The sequence below is a fragment of the Petaurus breviceps genome, unplaced genomic scaffold (assembly GCF_028583685.1).
Source record: "Petaurus breviceps papuanus isolate PSGF00001 unplaced genomic scaffold, PetGlider_PUasm1.0 90762, whole genome shotgun sequence".
Lineage (NCBI taxonomy): Eukaryota > Metazoa > Chordata > Mammalia > Diprotodontia > Petauridae > Petaurus > Petaurus breviceps.
Window position 1 is genome coordinate 3857722 of NW_027187339.1, and position 26957 is coordinate 3884678.

A 26957-nucleotide genomic window follows, 5' to 3' on the forward strand; every position below is an offset into this window, starting at 1 on the left:
CAGTCTAGTTTGGGCTGAGCAGGCTGTCTGAGGGAAGAAAGATGGACTGACTGCCTGGAGAACTGACAGGCAGTCGATAGCGCGGCAATTAATGTCATAAATAATTCTCGAACCAATTACATCAAAATGGACTCCGAGCTTTAAAAAGGTACAGAATTCCCTTCTTCTTCCTGCTAACAGCAAGAAGCAGCTTTCATTTTTCTCTGTAATTACTTCTCATTGTATATAACCGTACAGCGGGGCTTTTCTGTCCATATTTAAGCCTTGTCTCTCCAGCCCTTTCCCCCCCACCCACTGCCTCCCATCCTCCTCCTCCTCACCCCCACCCTCCCCGCCCTGCTTTACCCCAAAGGACAAGGTTGTTTCAGTCTATCTTCCCCGCAAGAGCACCGGGGTGAATGCATAATCTTTTACCTTGCCTGTTACATGCTAACTCCTGCTACACCTAAATGATTAAGAGCCAAGTTTTCTCAAATGTCATGGACGCTGACAGCAGAGAGCACCAAACAATGGCATTTGGAAATAAAGACATTTGTGAAATAAATGGATTTGTCTTATTATTTTAAAGGTTGCTGTGACTTTGCTTACACTGAATTTATTGATTTTTCTCCCCTCCCTTTCCTTCCCTTTCCTTTCTTCCTCCCAGACAGTTACAGGCCCAGAAGCTGGGCCAAACTACTCCCTTTACAGGGCAACCGCAATCCAGTACAGCCCATGTGTGTTAATGGGCATTTGGTTACAAGGAAGAGCAGTCCCTTTAGCAAAGTGTTTGGCTTAAAAAGCCATTCTCTTAAGCTGTCTCTTCTTTGGGTGTTTCTTTATGCAATACAGTACATATGTAGATAACACAGTCTATTATGCCCATAATAGCAACGAGTCACCAGATACCATGGGTACTAATAGTCTTTTTTTTTTTTTTTGTAGGTCCCATCAGTTGCTTTCCTGGCTGCTTAAAAGAAAGGAGGGGATTGTGGGGAAGCAAATTATCATAGTGTTCATTCACAGCTTTTGTTCCAAGTCTGACAAACATTTCTAATTTCTCAGCTAGGGTGGCATTTACTCGGGCAGGGAGACTGGAGAGGATGGTTCCTGAAGTTATCACTGTTTCAAAACCTGAAGCAGCTGCTGGTGTCACATGTGGGCTGCTGGCTGGGCTCTGTGGGCAGCTGATGGGTCCTCCCTCCTCTTAGCGGTAGGTGTCACTGCAGTGAGTGGTAATTACAGTGGAAAATTTTAGAGGACATGGGATAATTAGGCCAGCTAACAAAGGCATAAACACTGACGTTTACCATATTTAAAACAGGAGATGTCGGCATTTTCCCTTCCTGCCCAGACCACAGAAGTGGCAACCTCATCAGAAAAAAAAAAAAAAGAAACAAAAAGCAAAACAAAACAAAAACCCTACAAGTTTTCGAGGAACAAAGGCCCCCTTTAGGTGTGACAGAATTTGTATTTGGTAGCCTCTTCTTTGATTGCTGAGGCCTCTTCTGGAAATAGAGACGTAACTAGTAATTATGACATCCTAGGCAAATTCAGTGGTGGGGATAGGATGGCGAGGGATGATATGCTGATCTTCAATCCACCCATAACCCCCTCCATTTCCCTTGCCATCTAAATTCCAGAGAAAGAGACAGAGAGGGTGGGAGGAAGCAGGAAAAGGGGGTAGTATTAATAGAAGGAGGGTACTGGGAGAGAAACAGAACCATGATGGACCAACGAAGATGGTGGCACAGGGTTGGTTAGAGAAGAAGACAAGACATGGGGTAATATGGGCTTCTAGTTGTCAGCACCCTGGGACAAAACCTCCAGCCACTCCGGCCTCTTTAATCTCCAGGCCAAGAAGTTGACTTTGCTGTCATTTTATTACCAGGCAAAGTCAGAAAACATGTGAATTTCAAGCAAATAGACATTTAGTCAAAACCTAGAAAGAGAAATCATAAGGAATTGAATTAGATGTCAAGCACTCATGAAACTCATTGTGAAATGGCTGCCAACCTCTCCTATATCTTTTGGGAATGGTAGCTATGGCTTCCAACTGATCCCTCAGCTTCTTGAACATAGCAAGAAACCCACATTAGCTTACCCAGTCTACACTTTAGAAAAATGTGATGACATTTTTATTTAAACATTATGGGGCATAAAGATAAGATCCCAAATCTTGCACTACTGGGTTCACAGGAGAGTGGCAAGCCTGCATAAGTATCCAGAATCACTTTGTTTCCCTAAGAAATTTTCTAGGAATGAAATCTGTGAGTAGTATCAAGGTAAGTATGCATTACCACATCCTCCTCCAAAGATCAAGACTGGAATGCCCCACACCATCACCCACAAAGTAGATGGAAGTCATAGCACTCAGAACCTCCACACTAAGAAAAGACTTCAGTCAGCTCCTTTCAGTTGGCCTTTCCAACTATGATTTGTGAAAGGTCTGTGAAACAGAATGGCAGACATAATGAAGGCCTTGTTCAGTCACATCCAGTCACATGGGGTTTTCCTGGCAGAAATTCTGGAGTGGTTTGCCATTTCATTCTCTAGGCAATGAAAGACTAATGAGCAAATGTCCTGATTTTCAAAAAAGGGGAGGCATTGAGTTTTCAAGCAAAAGGCCACTGAGCTTGATTTCAATTCCAGACAAGATTCTAGAATGTTTTGTTAAAATGAGGGTTGGTGTATTTGTTTAATGCAGCACTAATCACAAATGAGCTAGCATCACTTCACCAAGACCAGACCACACCAGACCAACCTACCTTCCTTAATCTGTTGGCCGACTAGCCTGTCACAAAGTAAAAGAGATTGTAAGTTCGTTGAGGGCAGGAGCTGTTTCGTTTTTGTCTTTGTACCCCCAATAACTAACACAATTCCTTTCACCTAGCAGGCACTTTAAAAATGCTTATTAATTGAGTTGATGACTGCCACATGAAGATCAATTTAGCAACAAGATGGTGCAGTATACAGAATGCTGGTCCTGGAGTCGGGAAGACCTGATTTCAAATCCTGCCTCAGACACTCACCTTGGGAAAGTCACTTGGTTTCTGTTAGCATCAGTTTCCTCATCTATATAATGGGAATAATAATAGCACTAACCCCCCAGGGTAGTTGTGAGAATCAAATGAGGTAATATTTGTAAAACACTTAACATAGTGTCTGATACATAATAGGCACCATGTAAGTGTAATGATGATGGAAATTGCATGAATGCATGAAGTGCGTTCATGCATCATGAAGTGATGATTGAATGACCCTTAATTAAAGATGTTGAAGAAGGACTCCTTTTCCTGTTGGCCTAAGGTGATTTCTAGCTCTGAGTTTTGAGAATGGTGTGAATTTTCCAGCCTCTCCCAATTGATTTTTTTAGTTTAATTTGATTTAATTTTTCCCTTTTCCTCCACCAGCTCAGCTCGCATTCTCTGCTCTCCTGACAGAATTGCTCTCTCCTCACATTGCTCTGTCCTCCAGCAGAAAGGGAGATGACTAATCAGTATGATTTTGTTGTCTTATGTCTCACCCACCCAATGTCATCTGGCTTCAGTTCTTTGATCTCTCAGATGCCCCCAAGAACTGCTTTTTTATCCAAAAAAGGAAACCAGGTTATGCCAGGAGTAAATAAATGCCAACTCCCAAAGTTTCAAGTTTACTTTAATTCTCCCAAAGCATCAAATTCAATTACATTCTAAACTTGGCAGAGGTAACCCACCTGTCCCTGCTTGTTAGACCTCCTCTGGTTGTGTTTGACTGATTGAAAGATACATTATTTGGAGGGGAGCAAAGGGCAAATTTAGCCATCTTTTTTTTTTTCCTCTTGTGGATTTTCCTTTGGTTTGCTAAGTCTGGAGAGATGTGTTTGCTCAAGAATTTGAGAGCTGAAGCTAAGAAAATGGTTCACTCATTGACAGGACAATTGGGGGCAGAGTAAAGGACCAAAGAGAACTCTGGGGGATGCAAGTTCTAATCTTGTCTAACACCAAGCAACATTGTGAGCTCAGCCCAGTCATGATCCCTCTCTATGGATTAGTTTCCTCATTGTTAACTGAAGTCAAATGAAAGATATCTGGTCGTCTTTTGTGGGCTGAGGTAAGTTACGAATGATGACACATCTGTGCCAAATGGCGTGTGATACATTATTATAGATACGTAGGACTAGGAAAGGAGGCTGGTCTGTCATAAGGCACAAATAAAGGACGATAGATGGACGGCCCAAGTGTTTAACAAGGGTGGCCCCAAGGCAGTAAAATAACCACAGAAAGGTTTCCAATGCATTAAGTGAAATCTTTCTAGACGATTTATGAGAAAACATGGACACAGATAATTCTGTCAAAAAAAAAAAAAAAGCAAGGAGTACTTGTGATTTGCCCCAGTGGAGAGAGTCCACACACTGCACACTGATGAAATTAAACCTCAAAATGCTAATGTTGCTTTAAGAAATGCATTGCCTGGTCAGAGGCAGGAGGTGTTCTGCCTCTGACATGTAATGATGACCATGTGACCCTGGGCACTTCACGAAATTCCTCAGACTCTGAAGTGCCCACCTTGATTTACAGGGGGAATTTCCTTATCTTAGCATCTTCTATATCAGTGAAATGGCATCCTTTACCCTTTCCCTATTATTTTCTCAGGATGTGTTCTCACATTCCTTTCTTTGACTGCATATTTTGAGTATTTTCAATCAATTAACTATTGACCTTGGCATTTTTTAAATACAATTTTTCATTTCTCTTTTCATGAGTCCTTACAAGTTCCAAAAATAAACATTAAAATTGTTCCAAATTTCAGTCCTATGGTTTAATTAGTATGGTTCTTCTTTTCTTAGTTAGATATTGTAACCCTTCATCCCTCTCCCCCCCCCTTTTTTAAAGGATGTAGTATTTTATCAGCACAGATAATTCCCAGTTTGTGATCTCCCTCCACTGACATAGATTCACAACCTGTCTAGTTTTGCCTGAGACTCAAAAAGGCAGAATACCCCAGCTCCTGAGGTTCAAAAGAAATCATTTGAACCCAGGCCTTTCTTCATGACTCCAAGCCTAAGTGGCAGTGACCAAAACCACTCATCACTTGGTAGTCAGATTTGTGGTTCTGAGCTTCTCCCTACTTAACAAGATGGCAACACAGCAATCTGGAATTATGCCCAAAGTGTCATAAACCTGCACACACCCTCTGACCCAGCAATGACACTACTAGGTCTGTTTTTCAAGATGATCAGGGGAAAAAAGAAAAAAAAAACATATATTCTAAAATATTTATAGCAGCTCTTTGTGGTGGCAGACAATTAGAAATTGAGGGGATGCCCATCAACTGGAAAAAGGCTAAACAAGTTGCAGTATATGATCATGGTAGAATACTACTGCTCTGTAAGAAATGATGAGCAGATTGATGTTAGAAAAACATGGGAAGATGTGTGTGAAAAAATGAAAAGTGAAATGAACAGAACCAAAAGAATATTGGACACAGTAAGAGCAATATTTTTCTAAGAACAACTAAGTTATTCTGAGCATTATGGGTACTCAAATCAGTTTTAAAGGCCCTGTGAAGAAAGATGCTATGCACATCCAGAGGAAGAACTGATAGAAGTACGAATAAGATGGTTTTATATGTGTGTGTATGTGCATATGTACACATATGGACATGTATACACACATATTTGTGTCTAATGGTAGCATTCCCTAGGAAAGACTGGAGAGGGAGGGCAAAAGAAAAAAGTCCATATCAAAGAACAAAAGAAAATTCAGAAGGAAGTACAATAAGCACAGTAGTTTTGAAATGGATGCATAGTATTTATTACTTAGTTTTTTTTCCCAAAAAAGTCAACAGTGTGAAATGGAAATTCATGGTTTTATATTGAATCCTCTCTTTATGTTGTTCTGTGTACATGGAAATGTAAAAAATCTTTTTGTATGGGGCGGCCAGGTAGCACAGCAAGTAAGAGCACCGGCTCCAGTGTTGAGAACACCTGGAGATCGAATCCCGGGCTCAGACACTTAGCACCCACCCAGAAACACCTGGCCGTGTAACCTTGAGCAAGTTACTTAACCCCAATTGCTTAGGGGCGGCCAGGTGGCTCAGCAAGTAAGAGCATTGGCTCCAGTGTCCGGATGACCTGGATCAAATCCGGGCTCAGATACTCAGCACCACACCCAGAAATAATAACTGGCCGTGTAATCTTGAGCAAGTTACTTAACCCCAATTGCTTAAAAAAAAAAAAAATAAAAGTAAATCTTTTTGTATGTAGGTTCAAAATGAATAAAAATTTAAAAAGTAAACAGTCCATCACTGTTTAGTAAGGTCTTGAATTAAACTGAGAATCTTTTGATCTGTTAAGAGATAGGTGATGAAACTGAGGCCCAGAGATGGAAAATAGCTTACTTAAGGTCACATAGCTAATAGATGAAGAAGACTGGGCTCTATTTTGTTTTCTACTGCTTGTCCTCACCATCAGAGCTGGTGTCCCTCTCAGATAGCCCTTGAGATCTCTAAGTTACCTCTGTGTCATGGTCAGGAAGAAGCAGAGGGCCTCAGTAGAAGGCTACAGTGTAAATTGCTCCTTCATATATTTTTATTTAAAAATATTAAATTAAATACTAACAAAAATAAATAAAACAATAAATTCCTAAGTCTATTTTCGATTTAACATCATATACAATGTATTTTTTTCCAAGCCATATGTAAATCACTTTGGAAAATATACACAAACACATAGACTCAGCTATACAGATGTAATCATAGGTCCAGACCACAACAACATGCCTGTTTATTTGATCTAGATGCCCAAAGGATATAAAAATGTATATAAATTGCTTTGAGAACCTTATAACATAGACACACATGGTTGTTCTTTGTTCTTGAAGAGGACCAAGATGACATCACTTTGCTAAAGTCAAGTTTCAATGTATCTGCCTGTGACTGATCAGACCAATGCAAGCTTGGAATGCTCCACCCCAGGGCTAGCACAAATAGTCCGTGTGGGTGGATTTGGGCTGGATTCTCCAAATTTGTTCATCCTGCATTTCCTTCGAGCTGTTTCAATTCTGCTTTGCTCACAGAGCACAGCACCTTCTCTGATGTGGGCTCTCCATGCTTCGCGGTCCTGTGCCAGTGCCTCCCATGTCACACAATCAATTCCAAAGCTCTTGAGAGAGACTTTGAGAGGGTCCTTGTATCGCTTCTTCTGACCACCACACAAGCACTTGCCCTGTGGGAGTTCTCTGTAAAATAGTGTTTCTGGCAAGTTGCATTCGAACAACAAGGCCAGCCCATTGGAGTTGTGCTCTCTGAAGCAGAGTTCTAATGCTTGGAAGTTTAGTTGAGTAAGGACCTCAGTGTCTGGTACCTTATCCTGCCAGGTGATCTTCAGAATCTTCCTAAGACAGTTCTAAAGGAAGTGATTCAATTTCTTGGCATGGTGCTAGTAGACTGTCCAGGTTTCAGAGGCACACAACAATGAGGTCACATATTGTTTAAGACCTGGACCTTGAGAGAGTTGTTCAGACAGTGAAAAACCAAGGTGAAAGTGAAATGCCTGTTCAACAATTTTCCCTGTTTTGTGTAATGTGACCCTTGAGCAAATTATTTTTACCTCCTAGTTTCTTCCCTTGTAAAATAGAAAGAGCTAATAGAATAGAATAATAACAATAATTAATAAAAATAAATAGCTAGCACATATAGTACTTGAAAGTTTGTGAAGCTCTTTACAAACATTGTCTCCTTTGATCCTAACAACATGCTTGGGAGGTAAGTCCTATTATTATTCCCATTTTACAGATGAGAAAACTGAAGCAAAAAGAGCTTAAGTGCCTGCTCAGGGTCACACAGCTTGGAAATATCTGGAGCTAGATTTGAACTCAAATTCTCTTGACTCTAGGTCCAGTGTTCTATCCAACAGGGCACCTCCTTGCTTAGGTAATGAGATGATCTCTGAATTTGCTTGGGGCTCTAACACTATTTGTTCTGTTTCAGAGTGTAGAAAAAAGATAGCTACAAACCAAGTGGAAAAAGACTTAAGACTTTGAATAAGGAAGATCATCTAAGAGTTTTAGGTTAAGAAGAGGAATTTGACCAGAAGAAAGCAAGTAGAAATGCAGATAGCACTAAGGATAGTCTGGACTATGTATGAGTTATGATAATGGGTTTTGATAATGATTTTTTTTAAATAACCTGTTTTAAAAGATACAAATATAGGATCATAGACTGAGAGTAGGAAGAGAACTCAGAGTCCATCTGGTCCAAACCCGTCATTTCAAGATGAAGAAACTGATGTTCAGAACCATTTAATAGCTTGCTCAATACTACAAAAGTAGTAAGAGGCAGAAGCAGGGATTTGAACCCAGCTTCTGTGATTCCAGAGTGAATGCATTTTCCATAGCAAAACACTGTTTCTCCTCTGCTTCATTAAAAAAAAAATCTGTTTCTGGGGTGATTATATAAACATAATCTTATAGTGAGATGGAGGGAGAGAGAAGGGAGAGAAAGAACAGAGGGAGTAGAGTGAAAGAGGAGAGAAAGATTTCATTCTAATAAGAAGTCAATAATAATAATAAGCTAAATAACATTATTTAGATGATTATTATAAATGGCAAAATCTTGGCATTCACAATTTTTTCATTTGGTTTCCCAACACTTTTTTTTTTAAGCAATTGGGGTTAAGTAACTTTCTCAAAGTTACACGGCCAGTTATTTCTGGGTGTGGTGCTAAGTATCTGAGCCTGGATTCGATCCCCTAGGTCATCCCAATACTGGGGCTGGTGCTCTTACTTGCTGTGCTACCTGGCCGCCCCTTCCCAACCCTTTTATGTAGTTACATGAATACCACACAAGTACACCAAGATGCTCCTGTAGGTTAGAGTGAGATAATAACAGTGCTTATTAATTTTGAGCTATAGAAGATCCCAGGGCCATTGAAGTATTGGTTTCCATGCTGGGTGCCAGGAATCCCTAAGTAAACCAAGATACATTCTGTAAACTAACATACTTTCTATACAGTGAATAAATCATACTTTGAAGCATATATATGTATATATATAATTTTTCAAATATATATAGATGCTCATATGATTAGTTACAAATACTTTTTTTTTCCTCCTTGGAAACATTTTATTTAAAAAATAGTTCTTCTGATATCTTTTGATTTGATGTACATTTCCGAAATATCCTTCTCCTTCCCAGAAACATCTTTTAAAATAAAGATTTAATTTTTAAAAATACTGAATTCATAATAACTTTTTGTTCTCAAGTACTTTCTCAATGAAGAGTTATAAATACCACTGTGTGGGAGTCTAATAAATTTTCCTGATATTGAAAAGGGCTCCTCATTCTCAAAAAAGGTTGGGAACCATTGTATCAAGCAAAAATCTTCTCTACAAGATCACAGACAAATGCTTATCTCCCCTGCACTTGGTGATCTGTAGTGATCAGGGAGTCACCAGCTCCAGAAGCATCATTCATAGGATCATAGATTGTGAGTTGGAAGGAACCTCGGAAGTGCTTTAGTGCAACCCCCTCATTTGACACAGAGATTAAGACAACTTGTGTGAGGTCACACAGGTAGCAAATAGCAGATCTGAGAGTCCAAGCCAGAGATTGTATGTACAACAATACAACATAACACAACCCAATGTAACACAACCCAATGCACTACACAACATAACACATTTTATACCACACTGTAGTATACTATACATATGAAACATTGCATTGTGGAGGGCCAGACTTAAAGCTAAAAAGATCTAGCTTCAAATAATTCTCTCTCTCCTTCTCTGTCTCTTTCTCTGTCTCTCTGTGTCTCTGTCTGTCTCTGTCTCTCTTTCTCTGTCTCTCTCTCTCTCTCTTTGTCTCTCTCCCTCCCTCTCTCCCAAGGAAAGGTAGCCACTTGGTGGAGAAGAAGACCCTTCCCACCTGAAGGAATTTGTCTTTAGGAAGCCAAGAGAGTTAACAAGTAGCTCCTGGTTAGGTTGTGGAGGGCAGGCATTCCCAGAGACTTCCTCTCTCTTAGTTGAGTTCCCTGTGAAAGGTAGAACAAGAGAGTTCAGACTCCCATTCTGATAAATTCTGCTCCGAACTCTTTCTCACGGATGACCACTAATCGCATTCTTTTGGACTTCAATTATCAGATTCTGTAGATGAAGGTACAGTAGACCTATTAGTATTCAACTACAATTTACATGTCCATATAATCAATGTTTTAACCCAAAAGAAAGGACAGAAATGATGTATTCCTCTTTTTCAGTTAATACTGTAATGAAAGAAGCAGAATTAAGTGATGGGTAGAGAGCTAGCCTTGGATTCAGGAAGACCTGGGGAAAAGCCCTCCCGACGATTCCTACTGACCATGTGATCCAAGGCAAGTCCCCTTAATGTCTCATGGTGCCAGGTAAATTTTCTAAAATGTTTAATTCAAGATCAGGCATCAGTCTGCATTGATAGAGGAAGTTGCTCTCAAGGAGCTCTTCAGAGAAATATCACTGGTCTGTTTTGTTTGTTAGCTTTTTTAAAAGTAATGATTAGGAAGAAAGATTAATTGGATATTGTTATAAGAAGAAAATAAAAACCTTTTTCAAAATGAGAAACCCGGTGATGAATGTGGTTCAGTGTCTCACATGGACAGGAAAGACATTCAGGCCTTTTGACAGAATCACAGAGTGTGCAAAGCAGGGTAACCAGTATATTCAAGGACTTGAGAACCTTCCATATAAAGATTGTTGGAATGAACTAGGGGTGATTTTAGTCTGGAGAAAAGGAGCCTTAAAAGAATATGATAACTGTCTCTAGATATCTGAAAGGTTGTCACATGGAAGAGGGATTAGTCTTGTTCTTCTTGGACCCCTAGGAACAATGGGCAGATGTTACTGAGGAGGAGGGTTGGTTTTTTGGAACTAGCCCAACGTGGGCTGCCATAGGAGGTAAAAGGCTCCCCACTTCCCCCACCACTGAAGTCTTCAAGCAAAGGTTAGATGACCCCTTTGGGGGGCTATTGTAAGAGGAGATTCTTGTTGAGATGTATGCTGTATTTAGATGTTCTTTAGTACTCAGAGATTCTGATATCTGGGGGAACCACAAATCCTATCATGAAACAATGTGAGAGAAAAGAATTTGGACTCCAATGATGTAAGTTCAAATTCTCCTCCCCTCTTGCTGAGTGACCTCAGAAGAGAAATGAAGTAGGCCTTAGTTTCCTCATCTGTAAAATGATGGAGTTGGACCAGATGATTCCTAGACTTCTTCCAGCTCGACATTAGGGTTCCTGTGGATCCCTAGGATGCTTATCTGGAGACTGTAAGATAAGAAAATTGGGGAGGGACCGATTCTGTGAGTACCCACAAGTGCTCCAAATGTTTTAGGTTCCTGGAGCAGTAAATAAGGCTGAGAATTCCCTGTGTTTAATATCTGTCATTAAAATGACAGCAATAAAGCCTTTAAAAAAATCAGCTGAGACCCTTATAGATTGTCACAGTCAAGTGTAATAAAAGCTAAATCCATCTCAGATCATAGCCATAGATAATTTAGCCAGTCCTGGAAATTAAATGAAAGGACATTTCCAGCACTCAACACCCACTGTGGAAGGTTGAGCATGCTCTTGGAATTCAGATGGGCTCATTGAATGTTCTGGGCCCAAGATGAGGGGAGAAGGGTGGGGAGATGGAAGAATTATTTAAATGAGGTTTAAATTGCTTTGTTTCTTTATTCCTCCAAAGGTTTCCTTTGTTACTACATTGCAGTATTTTACCATTAACATTTCCAACACCCCATGGTTTTCTTGACATTTCCACACCCATTGAAGGAGAAGAGAAATGATTAGCCAGAGAATGGGCTTTGGTAGTTTGGACAGGTCAAAGTCTCTTTCTTCAGTGGTCTTGACTATGGACAGGCTTAGAGAAAACTTTGGGGTATAGGAGGCAACATGGCCTAGTGGAAACAAAACAAAACAAAACTCTGGATTAGAGCTCCAAAAATCTGGGTTTCTCATTCTAACTTCTTAATCAATTACCTGTGAGACCTTGGCCGAGTCTTTTTAACCTCTCTAGAACAAAGCTGAGATTCCTGGGGTTAAAGTGGTCAGGCTGGGAGTGGCTTTTTAAAGAAAGCAGATAAAGGCTGAATTATTCAATGTTGGTGTGCTCCCTCACAAGGGAAATTACAGGCTTTGACTTCCTTGTTGATCCTCCTATCCCTTTAGCTTATTAGTTAATGAATAAATTAGAGAGCTGGGATGAGGTCCCATCCCTATTGCGGAGTGACTCATATTGGGTAACCTAGCTGAAGATTGTCTGATGTTACTCTTAGCTGGGTTTGAGACTGAAGAAATGTTAGGGGACTGGCAAGGGCTGTCAGAACAAAAAGACTGTGATCCTGTGACCTTTACACATTGAGAAGCCCTGACAGGAAGGAAATCCATAGGCTAATTAAAGAACACACAGACACACACACACACACACACACACACACACACACACACACACCCCAAAACACAAACTATTATACCCATGTCTTCTTTTGAGAATAGAGATTTCGGAGTTCTTGCTTACCTTCCTTATTTGCACAGAAACTCTAGGATATCTTTATGATGTTGCTGGGTTGGTTGGTGTCCTTCATTCTTGAGGAGGACGAAAATGACATCACTGTGCTAAGTCTGATGTGTCCGTCTGTGTCTGATCAGAGCAGTATGAGCTCAGAACGCTCTATCACAGGTCGGGCACAAATATTCCATGTGAACATTTGGGTGGATTCTCTAAATTTGGGCATGCTGCATTTCCTTTGAGCTCTTTTAATCCTGCTTTGCTCACATAGCACAGCACCTTCTCTGATGTGGGCAAGTCATGCTCAGCGGTCCTGTGCCAGTGTCTCCCATGTCACACAATCAATTCCAAAGTTCTTGAGACAGACCTTGAGAGTGTCCTTGTATCACTTCTTTGGATGGCCATGTGAATACTTGCCCTGTGGGAATTCTCTGTAGAAGACTTTTTGGCAAGCGTACATTTTGTGTTCAAACAACATGGCCTGTTCATTTGAGTTGTGAAGCAGAGTTTGAATGCTTGGCTGTTTAGTTCAAGTAAGGACCTCGTTGTCTGGTACCTTATCCTACCAGGTGATCTTCAGAATCTTCCTAAGGCAATTTAAATAGAAGCAATTTGGTGTCCTGGCATGGTGCTGGTATACTGTCCAGGTTTCACAAGCATACAGCAATGAGGTCAGCACAATGGCTCTGTAGACTTCAGTTTGGTAGTCAGTCTAATACCTCTTCTCTTCCATACTTTCCTTCAGTCTCACAAACACTGAGCTAACTCTGGCAATGTGTGTGTCAACCCCATTATCAATGTGTACACCCCTAGAAAATATACTACTAAGGTAAGTGAACTTATTCACATCATTCAAAACTAATCCATTTGTTGTAACTGATGGTTCCATGTATGAATAGTGTGGTGGTGGCTGAAGGAGCACCTGCATTTTCTTGGTGTTAATTGTTAGGCCAAAATTAACACAAGCAGCAGAGAATTAATCCATACTTTGTTGCACCTCAGTTTCAGAGGCTGTATGTGCACTCAGCACATTCATCTGCAAACAGAAACTCATGCACCAACATTCCCTCCGCTTCTGTCTTGGTTTGTAGCCTTTTCAAATTGAAGAATTTGCCATCAGTGAGGTAGCTGACCTTGGTGCTGTGTTTATCCTTATTGAAAGCATTTTAGAAAGAGAATCATACTAGCAGTAAGGATACTGGGCTTTCCAGTGCCAGCTCTGCTACCAACCAAGTTATTGTTTGCCCTTCGTTTTCAAAGAGAACCAAGAACTTCATGGGGTGATGTCTTGGTTTGTGAGTGAAATGGATTGAAGTGAGGCAGAGTTGCATAATCATCAGTTTCATTCTCCCAGAACCATCAAAGTCCAGTGGCAAGACAAAAGTCAAGATGACTGGTGATAACTCAGGATGCAGAGGATGATCTTGCTGTCTTTGATGCCTAATCAAGCTCTAAGCACTTTACAGCCTTCAGGGCCCTTGGAAGAATTTTTTTCCCATCTGTTTATTCCAGAGGATGTCTTCACATGCTTGGAGTCGATAGCCCCTAGTTCACTGAAAGGTTTGAGACCAGCCTGTCAGTTACCCTTAATCAACTAAGTGGGACACCTTGGTGTAAATCAGTGATCCAGTTTGGGACTCAGTTTCTTCAATGGCAAAATAAGGGATGTTGAATTAGAGGTTCTCCATTTACCCTTTAACAATTTAACAAAGCTTTGACAATTTTACAATTCTTTGATTTCAAATCTATCTTCAATGGTTAATTATCTGATTCAAATTCTGAAAGGACTCTATAATCTTACTAGCTTGGGCATGCTCTCCAAAGATACACATGGATCAAAACTTGTCCATGCCTGACCATCCTATATGACTCTTGTCTATGCTGTCTCATAAGTTCACTTGCTATGGGGGATGGAAGTGGGAATAGGATTGCAATATCTCAATGTATTCAGTATCTTCCTTGCTCTTTTATTTTTTTAACCTCATGAGGATTCCAATGGAGCCCATCAAAATATCCCTCACTTTGGACACATGACCAGCCAACCATCTTGTTTGCTCATCCATCTCTTTCATGACACACTTTTACCTGACTCACTAAATTAAAAAAAAAATCATGCCATACTTTCAATGACCATTATTAATATTTTCTTTGTCATTTTTAAAAATCTAGACAATCAACAAAACAGTAAACTAAACCCTGATCGGTAGCATTTAACCACTTTCTATGTGTTCACAAGGCTCACACTGAAAATTTAACAACTGGCCTTTTTCCAGCCTGATGAGCAGACTCCAATGTGCCCCAAGAACAGAGACTTAGAGACTCCAAATGACTTGCCTGTAGTCACATAGCTAAGTTAAAATTGGAATCTAAGACATTCCTCTCTATCTGGTACTCTTTTCAGCTCTGTTTTTTTCGTCAAAAATGCTTGAAAAGGCTCTATTTGAATGCTCTATTTCATTGAATGACCATATTTTCCAGTGAAGCATTATACTCAGTTTTGCTGGGTAGGTGATTCTTGGTTTTAATCCTAGCTCTTTTGACCTCCAGAATATCATGTTCCAAGCTCTTCAGTCCCTTAAGGAAGAAGCTACTAGGTCTTGTGTTATCCTGATTGGGTTTCCACAATAGTCAAATTGTTTCTTCCTGACTGCTTGCAGTATTTTCTCCTTGACCTGGCAACTCTGGAATTTGGCTATAATATTCATAGGAGGTTTTTTTTTTTTGGGGGGGGATCTTTTTCAAGAGGTGATCAATGAATTCTTTCAATTTCTATTTTGCCCTCTGGTTGTAGAATATCAGGGCAATTTTGCTTGATGATTTCTTGCTTTTCCTGATTTTTTTGCATCATTCTCATTTATCTTCCCAATTTTTCCTCCACTTCTCTTACTTGATTTTCAAAATCCTTCTTGAGCTCCTCTATGGCCTGTAAGCAGTTCATATTTTTCTTGGAAGCTTTTGATGCAGGAGTTCTGGTTTCATTGTCTTCCTCCCACTCCATGCCTTGATCCTTTTTGTCCCCCCAAAAGGATCCTATGGTCTGTTTGTGCTTCCTCAGCTTGCTCATTTGCCAGCCAGTTATTTGACTTTTGAACTCTTTGCCATGGTAGAACTCTGCTTCCAGAATGGAGAGAGCTTTATCCCAAATCAGTGGGGTTTTCACAGTTGCCAGAGCTATTAGGAAGGTGCCTTCTCTGCAGCCCCCACAAGCTCTGGCTCACTGGTCACACACCCCAGGACCACCACCTTAGACTATTATCCAGATCCAAGCAGGTTAAAGCAAGAGCTATTACCTTCTGAATGGTCACCTGGTCCCCTTACTATCTGTAGGCCAGGAGATCCTGAAACAGCCACATGATGGCTGCACAGCCTCTGTGCTTCCATCACTTCTCACCCTGGTGGCAGGTGTTGGACAGTGCTCTTCTACCCCTCCCCACTTCCAACAGAGTTCCACACAGACCTTTGACTTTGTCTTTGGCATTTATGGGTTAAGAAGTCTGGAAACTGCCACAGCTGCTGGTGATTCACTCTCCTGAAGTCTGCTCTGTCCACTGCTGGTCAGGGCTGCCCTAAGGCAAGAACTGTGTGGTTCACATGGAGTTGCACTAGGCTCACAGCATGCTGTGACAGACCTTTCCTGTAAGCCTGCCAGGCTATATTTAGTGGGAGATTTGCTCCTCTATGTCACTTTGTGGGTTCTGTAGCTTTAAAATTTGTTTAGAGTCATTTTTTTACAAGTATTGGAAGAGGTTGGAGCCAGAGCCCAAGCCAAGTTTGTGTTTCTACTCTGCCATCTTGGCTCCACCCCCCTGTCTGGGTGTCTCCAGTAAATAATACTATGTCTGAGATGGATCTCATTCAACCAAATCCTAAGCTGACACCAACAGATCCGAATACCAAATGCTCAATACAAAGGGAGAATATTAATGAATGTAACATGGGGAAAATAGAACATGTTGGTGAGATCTGGGTCCACTTTAGCCAGAAGAAGCCTGTGTTTTATCTATTGACATATATACTCTCTCAAGACTAATCATTCCCTCTCTCTTTCTGTAGTTGGACACTTGAAGAAGTATCTGCTTGTAGTAGAGGGTTGTTCATCCATTTTTCCAAAAAACATTAAGCTGCTTCTACCTATAAGGCAGCATGCAAAATACTGGGAGGAAATGTCAGGATAGTCAAGGCATGGTCCTGGTCCATAGAAATCTCATGATCAATAATAACTAACTTTTATATAATATTTTAAACTCAATGCTTTGCACATATTCTCATATTTGGTAACAAGAGTAGCTTGGATTTATTAAGTACTCTGTAAATTGGAGTCTTTATGATGTAGGTAGTATAATTATTATTACCACTGTTCTACATATTGGAAAACTAAAACCTAGCATAAGTGACAATTAGCTGACCACAGTCTCATAGCATGTGGGCTTCAGACAGAATACACACTGTAGAAACATCATGGCATACTAGATACAGACCTGGCCTGGGAGCCAGAAAGTCCTGATATTTCAAGTCCTTCTCCTGACATATATTGGTGGTATGTCCCTGGGCCAATTTTTGAACCTTTCTATATTCTAGAACATTCTCCAGAATGATAAATTGCAGAGAAGGAGTCAACTTACCTCAGTAGAGAGAACTTTATCCAGGAGTTTCTTATACCAGTGAAATCACAAATTGAGTGAGATCACACACACACAAATATGACTATGTGTGACACCAATTTCTAATTCAGCAAGGATAGTCCAGGTGAAGCTGAAACACTAGAAGAGATGGTTTCTTAGTATAAAAAGGAACAATGTCCTAAGGGATCATTATGTTCAGGAAAAACTAAAGGAATTTGAACACAAAAGAGTTAAAATCTATCTGGAGGCTATTTACCTTATGCTTTAGACAAATGAATCAGCAAAGACAAGCCCTTGAATGATCCTCATTTATCACATGTTCCCTGTGGGCAGAGCAGTGTGTGCTAAGTGCCTGGAGGAAGGAAGATACAGAAGGGTGAGCTAGGGTTATTACAGAATCATATTTTAAGTTTTGTATGTAAAGCCAATTTCTTGCTGCTAATAGCAATAATTTCCTCTCTCTAGTCCTCAGTTTCCTTCCCAGTAAAATGAAGGGATTAGAGTAAATGATCTTTGTTTTCTTCCCAGTCTAACATCCTAAGAACCTATGAAATTTTAGAGTTAGTGGAGACATTAGCCGTCATCTGATCCAACTCACCCTCTTACAGATGGAACTGAAGTTGACATAAATTTTAATAGGAATGAATGTGAAAACGAATAAAGTAATGGCTTTGGAGTCAGAAACATTTGGGTTCAAGGTCTTGCCTTTGACACCTAACAAGCTATGTGATCTCATTCATATCACTCAAAAAACCTCTCAGTTCCCCAGGCAACAATCTGAGACCATAAGTTTCAAGGCAGGTATCACTCTGCATTGAACTCATTGTGCCATGACAGGTCTAAAACTATATACATTGCAAGTGTAAGATATAGATAGACAGACAGACAGACAGATAGATAGATAGATAGATAGATAGATGATAGATACACAATATACATACACATATATGCATGTGTATGTATATTCTATGTGTATACATGCATTGTATATATGTGTGAAGATATATATATATATATATATATATTTGAGGGTCTACTATCTCTCTCTCTATGTGCATATATGAGTATATATTACATGTATATACACATAAGTATATGTATATATGCACACATGTGCCCGCACAACATATATCCATATATGCACATGTATGTGTATATTATGTTTATGCACATATATACATATTGTGTATATGTGTATATATAGTGTATGTGTAAATGTGTGCATAGATAGATGAATGGATAGATAGATAGATAGATAGATAGATAGATAGATAGGTGTGTGTGTATGTATATATATATATATATATATATGTATGTATGCATTCATCTATCTATCTCTATCTCACACTTGGATTCAACAAAATAAACTTCACAAGTCCACAATATAGAGGAGGCATGGATAGAAAGTGGTTTGACAAAGATCTTATGGGCTTAGACAACCACAAGTTCAGTATGAACTAACAGCATATGATAACCAGAAAACCTAACACAGGTTTATCTGTTTTAGGAGATTTCATAAAATCTAGAAATAAGCTGATGATGATCATGCTACACTCTGCTTTGGTTCAACCTCAGATTGAATATTGTACAGCAAATGTCCACTGGATTGGCAGGGTAGCCTACCTGAGTTTGCTTCACATTGGGTACAGTGTGTCAGCTAGATGGGATTTGTCAGCTGTTGTTGGACATTGCCAGGGAAGCTGATTTGCCTCTGTGTTGCTTCTATAGTCTGGGAATGATAGGTAGCTCAGCCCCTGGGTTCTTCTGAGGTTCTACTATCTCTCCGGATACATCTCCTTCAGTGGTTTGCTATAGTGTTTTCCCCACCCCCTAGCCCCTACCCCACCTACCTTCTACTTGGCTGTGTGGTATTGCACTCTCTCATCTAAAGTATTACAGGGTTCTTTTCAGGTAGGGCACCTGAAATCAGCAAAATCCTCTTCCCTTTGTCTCTCTCAAAGCCATAAATCTCAGGTCACTTGTCACCAGTAGAGAGGAGATAAGTGAGGTCTCACTTCTACCCTGGTTCAAGAAGTCCTCCCCTCAGTAAACCACTCCATCTTGCACCTGAAGTTCAGTTTGTTCAGTTCCATCTCTCATACGACATCTGGAATCTTATATAGTTGAGTAGGCAGGATAAAAAAAGGATGAATTTATAATTCACATAAAAGAGGTAAGAAAAAGCTTTTATACTGAAAGGAAAGAGGGTAGAGGTGAGGGGGAGTGAGTGAAACTTACTCTCATCAGAATTGGCTCAAAGAGGGAATGACATACATACAATTGGGTATAGAAATCTATCTTACCCTATAGGAAAGTAGGAGGTGAAGGGGACAAGAGAAGGTGTGAGGGAGGTGATAGAAGGGAGGGCAAAATGAGGAAGGACGTAGTCATAAGCAAAACACTTTTGAGGAGGAACAGGGGGAAAGGAGAGACAGAACAGAAAAAATGTGGGCAGAATAGAATGTAATTTGGTTGCAATAGTAACTGCGAAGCAAATTTTGGAGCAAGTTTCTCTGATAAAGACCTCATTTTTCAAACATAGAAAACTGAATCAAATTTATAAAAATAAAAGCAATTTCCCAATTGATAAATGACCAAAAGATATGAACAGTTTTCAGATATGTAATCAAAGCTATCTATAGGCATATTAAAAAATATACTAACTCATTATTAATTGGAAAAATGCAAATTGAGACAATTCTGAGGCACTACCTCATACCTATTATATTGGCTAATAGGACAGGAAAGGAAAATGACAAATGTGGGAAAAATGAGATATTAATGCATTGTTGGTGGAGTTGTGAACTGATTCAACCATTCTGTAGAGCAATTTAGAACTACTCCCAAAGAGCTATAAAGCCATGTGTTCCCTTTAACCTTGCAATACCATACCAGCTCTGTATCCCAAAAGAGATTAAAAAAACATAAAGGAAAAAGACTTATGTGTGCACAAATATTTATATTAGCTCTTTTCTAGAGACAAAGAATTAGAAATTGAGGGAATGCCCATCAATTGGGGAATGACTGAACAAGTTGTGGTATGTGATTATGATGGGATACTATTGTATTATAAGAAATGATGAGCAGGGTGCTCTCAGAAAAACCTGCAAAGACTTATATGGGCTGATGCAAAGTAAAATGTTCTGTGTACAAAGTAACAGCAATATTGTAAGATGATCAGCTGTGAATGAGTTAGCTATTCTCAGCAATACAACAATCCAAGACAACTCTAAAGGACTTAGGATGAAAAATGCTATCTATTCCCAGAGGAAGGAGTGATGGTATCTGAATACAGATTGAAGCATACTTTTTTAAACTTCATTTTTCTTGAGTTTTTTTTTGGGGGGGAGGGGCATGATTTCTTTCTCAACGTGATTATTATGGATATATTTTGCATAACTACACAAGTATAACCAAATCAACTTGCTTGCTTTCTCAATGAGGGATATGGGGAGGGAGAAAGGGAGTGAGAGAATTTGGAATTCAATGTTTTAAAAACAAATGTTAAAAATTGTTTTTACATGTCACTGGGGGAAAATAAAATACTAAATAAATAAATTTTTAAAAAGAAAGAAAGTATAAATTTAGCCTGTCCCTTGGGACCAAGGTCATCATCTTTATGGCCTCTTCATATGCAATTGAAGTTATTCAAGCCTCTGACACTTTTTAGGATGGAGAATGTCTATTTTGAATCTAAAGATTTTCCTCTATATTTTTCAATGCTTCTGTCTTTTAAGACCTGAAGACCTTCAGCTTTTGCTGAGATCTCATTGGGGAACTCCCTCTTGCATCTGTAATATAAGATATTAAGCTTTCACAATGTCTGGCACATAGTAGGCATATAATTTTTGTTGATTAATTTAAAAAAATACTAGCCCAGGCACTTAACCCCAGGATTTTACACAGCACAGATATAAACATGACTTAAAGTCGTATAGAAATGTGCATGCATGTAAAAAAATTTTTTTTTTCAAGAAGGCCTAAAGACTAGATAAGGAAAGGAAGTTTTATGGAAGGATCACTGGTTTTGGAGTCTGGTCACTTGAATTTGAATTTCAGCTCTGCAGGTCCTTGGATGTGTCACTTGATCTTTTGAAGGCTCCCTTTGATCATCTGTCAAACCTTTCTGATAATATCATCGACCCCCTTATCATTATACCCCCTACCTCATAGAGTTGTTTTGAAGAGAGCACCTTGTAAATTCTTTAGAAATATAAGAGGCTGTTAATATCAACTTAGAGGATTCACACCATCCAGGGAAGACTTCAGGAGGAGGTAAGTACACAGCAGAGCTCAGAGGACACTCATGACAAAAAGTGTTTATTCTAAGTTTACGTTTTAGAAATAATTGGAATTTTGTTTGAACTAGTGTAAATTGGCATTTTTAACCTTTTTAGATTTTGTACTTAGTTTTAGATTACTGACATTTTTTTTTATCCATTCAGTATATTAGTTATCAGTTACACCAAGTTCATTATATTTCTTTACCACCACACTAATGGTGTGGTGGTAAGTATTTAACAACCAGGTCTCCAATATAATATTATATGCAAACATGTAATATTAGATAGATGCGACACACACATATGTGTGTACCTGTCTATGATAGTTTTAAATTTAATTGGCATTATTAGCACTTTCTGTAACACTTATTTAAATCTAAAAATAAACCAAACTCTCCCCCCCCAATAAATCAAACCCTGATTTATAGCATATGCCAAATGCTCACATTGAACATTTACCAATTGGTTCTCACAAGCTTGTTATCTCTCCCAAGTTTATTTCATTAGCAAAGTCAAAAGATTTATTATCTCTCACCTCCTCAAGGTGAGTCATATTGCATCCTGACTAGATTCTACTGGAACTAGCCATAGAATCATGTGATCACAGGTTGAGAGATTCATATATCATCTGATCTAACCCCCTTATCTTTTTACAGATGAGGAAATGCAAGCCCAGAGAAGTTATTTGACTTCCCTCACTATTGCAGACCTGGGATTCGAACATTGGTCCCTCTAACTCAAACCAGTGATCTGCGTTAACTGTATTATAGTTGTCCCATATCCTGTCTCAGTACTGACTCCAGGGGAAAGTGCCTGTGTCTTCTCTTTTTTTTTGAATCCCTAATAGGACCAAACATACTGTAAGAGATTCATATATACAACTGATTGATTGGTTGATGCCAACCCCCATCTCTTCCAGAGCTGTCCTATCTCCCTCCTCCATTCCCTTAGCAAGAGGTACAGTGAGAGCTCTGTGGAGATTTTTCCCCTATTGTATATTCTAAGCCTCAGCCCAGTTGGGCTGCAAAGACAGTTTACCATCTTAAAAGAAGGCACTGGTTTCATTGGGATTTACATATCATCTGCTTCCATTCATTAGGTGAAATCCAAGGACCAGCTTACGTTGCCTAAGTTTGGCTGGTAAGTATACAAGGCTAGAAATATGGAAGAGGAAAACATGTGTTGAATACATCTAGAGTGTCTTAGGTCTCTGAAGGTCACTCACTAAAGTAATATATTGTGCTAGTATTGGTGGCTGAAGGTCAAGTCATCTTGCTTTTCATAATGCATAAACCTGAAACTCTCCCAGACACCAATCATATGACCTAAACCTTGGAACAAATATTTTACTAAGTAAATCAGTGAGCATGCTGGCATTTCTATTAACCTTCAATGCACTGCTGACAGAAAATGAATAATGATAAATAATAACTCAAGCCTGTAAATCATGCTTAGCATCAGAAGCAAAAAAAAAAAGAAAAAAGAATAAAAAAAAGAAAAAAATGCTTGCACAATACCATCTGTTAGGAGGAGAGCTGCAGGACCTTAAGAGAAGAGGGTAGAGCAGGAAAGGGAACAAGGTCTATTGGCTAGGGTAACAAGTCTTTGGATTCCCCAAGCAGGCCAGCCATATTAACAATGAACCCTGAGTCGGGGACCTTGGTACATTTCTATGCAGGTAAATGAAATGAACTTTTTGTACTGGAACCAAAGTATTGGGACACAAGCTCGTGTGTAAATTCACTGAAATCCCCTCAAAGTCAACATCCATAGCAGACAATATTATGGGAATGATATTGACTTCTTGTGGGTAGTTAGGTAGTATAGTAGATAAAGTGCTTAGGCCTGGAGTTGAGAAGACCTGAGTTTAAATCTGGCCTTACTAGCTATGTGACCCCGGGTAAGTCACCTAACTTTGTTTGACCCAGTTTTTTCATCTGTAAAAATAAGTTGGAGAAAGAAATGGCCAACCATTTCAGAATTTTTGCCAAGAAAACCCTAAATAGGGTCATAAAGAGTTGGACGTGACTGAAATGACTGAACAACAGCAAAAGTGTTTCTTCTTTTGATTTCATTAAGATTTTACTAAAATAGTTAAATGACATAGTGAGTTGATTGCTGATCTTGGAGTCTGGAGGACTGGAATTCAAATCCTACCTCAGGCACTTACTAGCTATGTGACCTTGGGCAAATCACTTGACCTCTATCTACTTCAATTTCCTCATCTGTAAAATTGGAATAATCCTCTCAAGAAGAAATGAAATAGTATTTGTAAGCCCCATATAAACCTGAAAGTGGTATATAAATGCTATCATCATCATCATCATCATTACCACCATTATTATAATTATTATAGTATTTACTTCACAGAGTTGTAAGGATCAAATGAAATACCATACAAAACACTTTGAAAACCTTAATGAAAACTCTCTCTAAATATAATTATTTCATTTATCCCATTTTAGGATCATAGTTGTAGATTTACACACGGAGACCTTAAAGTCCTTCTCTCCTACCTTCTTTGTTGTATAGATTAGAAGACAGTTCAAACAAGATTAAATGACTTGACTAAGGTGACAAAGGCATCAGAGGTGAGATTTGGACACAAGCTGCCTGACTCCAGAGTCAATATTCTTTCCACTATGCCAAGAGATGCTCATGGAGTTTATTTAGAAATGATCATAACATAACATAAGTCAATATCCTGGAATCAGTCCTTTATCTGAAATATTCTGCAAACCGTGATGCAGGTTAAAATGGCTACTTTTGGTAATTGGATAAAAGCATTAGGATTATAGGAAGTGAAATCATCTTCAGAATAAGTCATTATTGTTGTTTGTTAACTTGTTCTCATAGCCTAAAAGCAATGGAAAACCATTGAAAGTATCTAACTATAATGGAGTAATGTTATCAGGCATGTGCCTTAGAAAGAGCATTACCTTGGCAGCTGCATCAAGTACAAATGGAAAAAGACAGGGACCAGAGGAAGGAAACCCAGTTAAGAGACTATTATAAATTATCAGGGCTTCCCTGGTGCATTTTCCCCCCCTTACCACCATAACCCCACACACCCATCATGTTTTTAGCTCATCAGTTGCAAACATTGAGAAGTGTCTAAAATGGAGGCCATCTTCCTGGAGGAACTCCCTTGGAGACAATATCAGGCACTTCTTTGGCTCTCTCTACTCCTGGCTGGGTCAAGTTAAGTTTATGCAGAATAACTACTTTGAAGCCAGTGCCTACCTCATAAACCTCAAACCCTGTAACAAGAGGCATCCACAGGGGAGTCTCCAAGCCCCTAGCACAGAACTGCACATGCAATATATCAACAGTCTCAAGGAACAGAAACTTTGACTTGGAGGCCTATGAGGAGTCTCTGAAAGCAATCCCCCATGGACTGACTATCCCCCTATTTTCTCCTTCTCTATCCTTGAGTGTGGGGAAACCTTGTAAACATTTAGGCAGGAAAATGGAAACAAGCAGCTATCCAGTGTTTAAGAATGTCATTGCCAGGTTAGTAAATCCTTTTCTTCTCTCTCTTTCTCTCTCTTCTTTCTTCTTGTTAGTAATGTAAAAATTAGCCAGTTGGCTGTACTCTTATGTGTATTGGAGTCAAAATAATAGACAAGAGCACATTCTGTGGCTGATTTTCTTGGAATGATAACAATCGTAATTGTAATTTCCTGCCACCATGTGCACCTCAAGAGCCAAAGGCACTCCAGCCCTATCTTTATTGAAAGATTAGAATCAAGGTCACAGTGATCTTTTTCCTTCTTAGAATGCCAAAGAATCCAAGCAGTGGGATTGGTCTGTGGGGAGGGAAACCACTCAGGGTGATGGAGTAGCTACTGAGGCTGGGGATCTCACTTTTCATGTCTCTGAATTTCCATTTCCTCCCACCCCATTGACTACCCCACTCCCAATGCCACCAGGCAGTAGGAACCACTGCACCAGTCTGAACCCCCAATAGCACACTGAGAGCAGGAGGGATATTGCTGATAACAAAATGTCTTTATTTGATTCCTGTCCAGGGGTGGTTCCTTTGAGGGTTTGAGAATTATATGATCACCAATGGGAGAATGGATTCTCACCATTTTGGTACAGGATCTTTAAAATCCTAATAACTAAAAAAAAAAATCTGTTGCTCCTATAAACACCCGGTATTGTTTTTACAATGATAACTGACTAGAAAAATTAAAGGATATGTGAACATTATTTCAGTTGACCACAGAAGCCAAGGGCTATAACTATTTTGTTTTTATCTTTGCTGCATTTTCTACTTGGTCTTAATGGCTCAACAAAGAATGTGGGACTCAGGCTTCTCTTTTCCACCTTTCTACCTTCCTTTTCTCTTTTCCCCTAGCACCATCATTATTATTTTAATGCTGGGAGGGGGGCAAGAGGAGGGAGGAGATGAAGAAGGAGAAAAAGGAAAGAAAAAGTAGAAAATTAGCATTTTCTCAACTGTCTATTTTTGTTATTAATGTTGCAATTTGAAGTAATGAAAGTCAGGAAATGCAGAAGGTTTCAGGTCCTCTTTCTCCTCCCCCTCAACCCAATATTATACCGTTTGCATTTCAAGGTGAGTTTCATTATGCAGAATGCATGGGGTGGACCAGCTAACAATACCATAAAACCTTCACTTCTGCATTTCCTGACTTTAATGTTGCATTACTGTAGGTTTTTGCTTTTAATATGCTGTATAAATACAGAATACATATTTGTACGTACAGGCGCCTTGGAGGGAGAATTTTTTTTTTCCGCTTTAAATCTAGGTCTTTGAAAGCCAAACTCTGCTGTCAGGTGCCTGGTGCCACAGACTTTGTTAGAGAGAAGATAGGAGAAAGTAGGGCAGGGTGACTTAGTTACCTAGGAACACTCCTCATTTCTGCCCAAATCTGTTAGAAAGGTGCAATCTTTTTTTTTTCCCTGCTTTCTCTGCAATTTGCAGGGGCTTTGGTTGTGGGACACAAAGCTCTTGGGAAGGGAACAGGAAAGAATCAGGGGAACATTCTACATCATTTGTCACTCCACAGCCCTGCCCCCTCTTCAATGAATAAGCACAGTTAGCCTAGTACCTTTTCTAGGGGTGGTTTTCTGTATAGCGGGTACCTTAATACCCACAAAGCCGGTGCAAGTTGCTCACCCAGAACTGAAGTCTCTGGGGAGAAGGAAATATGTGAGTGGCTGAATGTTTTATCTGTATCAGAGCAAATGCCAAACTCCCCAGATCCAATTTGGACAGTTAGTGTACAGTCCTCAAATTGGGGGAATGAATGTCTTCTTTACTGCACAGGCTTTTTTTTCATTCACCTGTCTTCTTTAGTGATGGGACACCTACAATCAGCCTGGGGAATACAAGGGAGATCATGCATGGCACATTTCTCTCTCCCTTTTGCAGTTTCCTCTTCCCCTTGGAATCTTTAGATGTCTGTGCTCAGGGCTGTCTTCCTACTTGCCCTATTCCATAACCTTCTAGCTAATAGTTGGTCACTCTCCTAAAGATGTATGTTTATACTTTAAAATCCCCAAGTATGGAAAATGAGGCC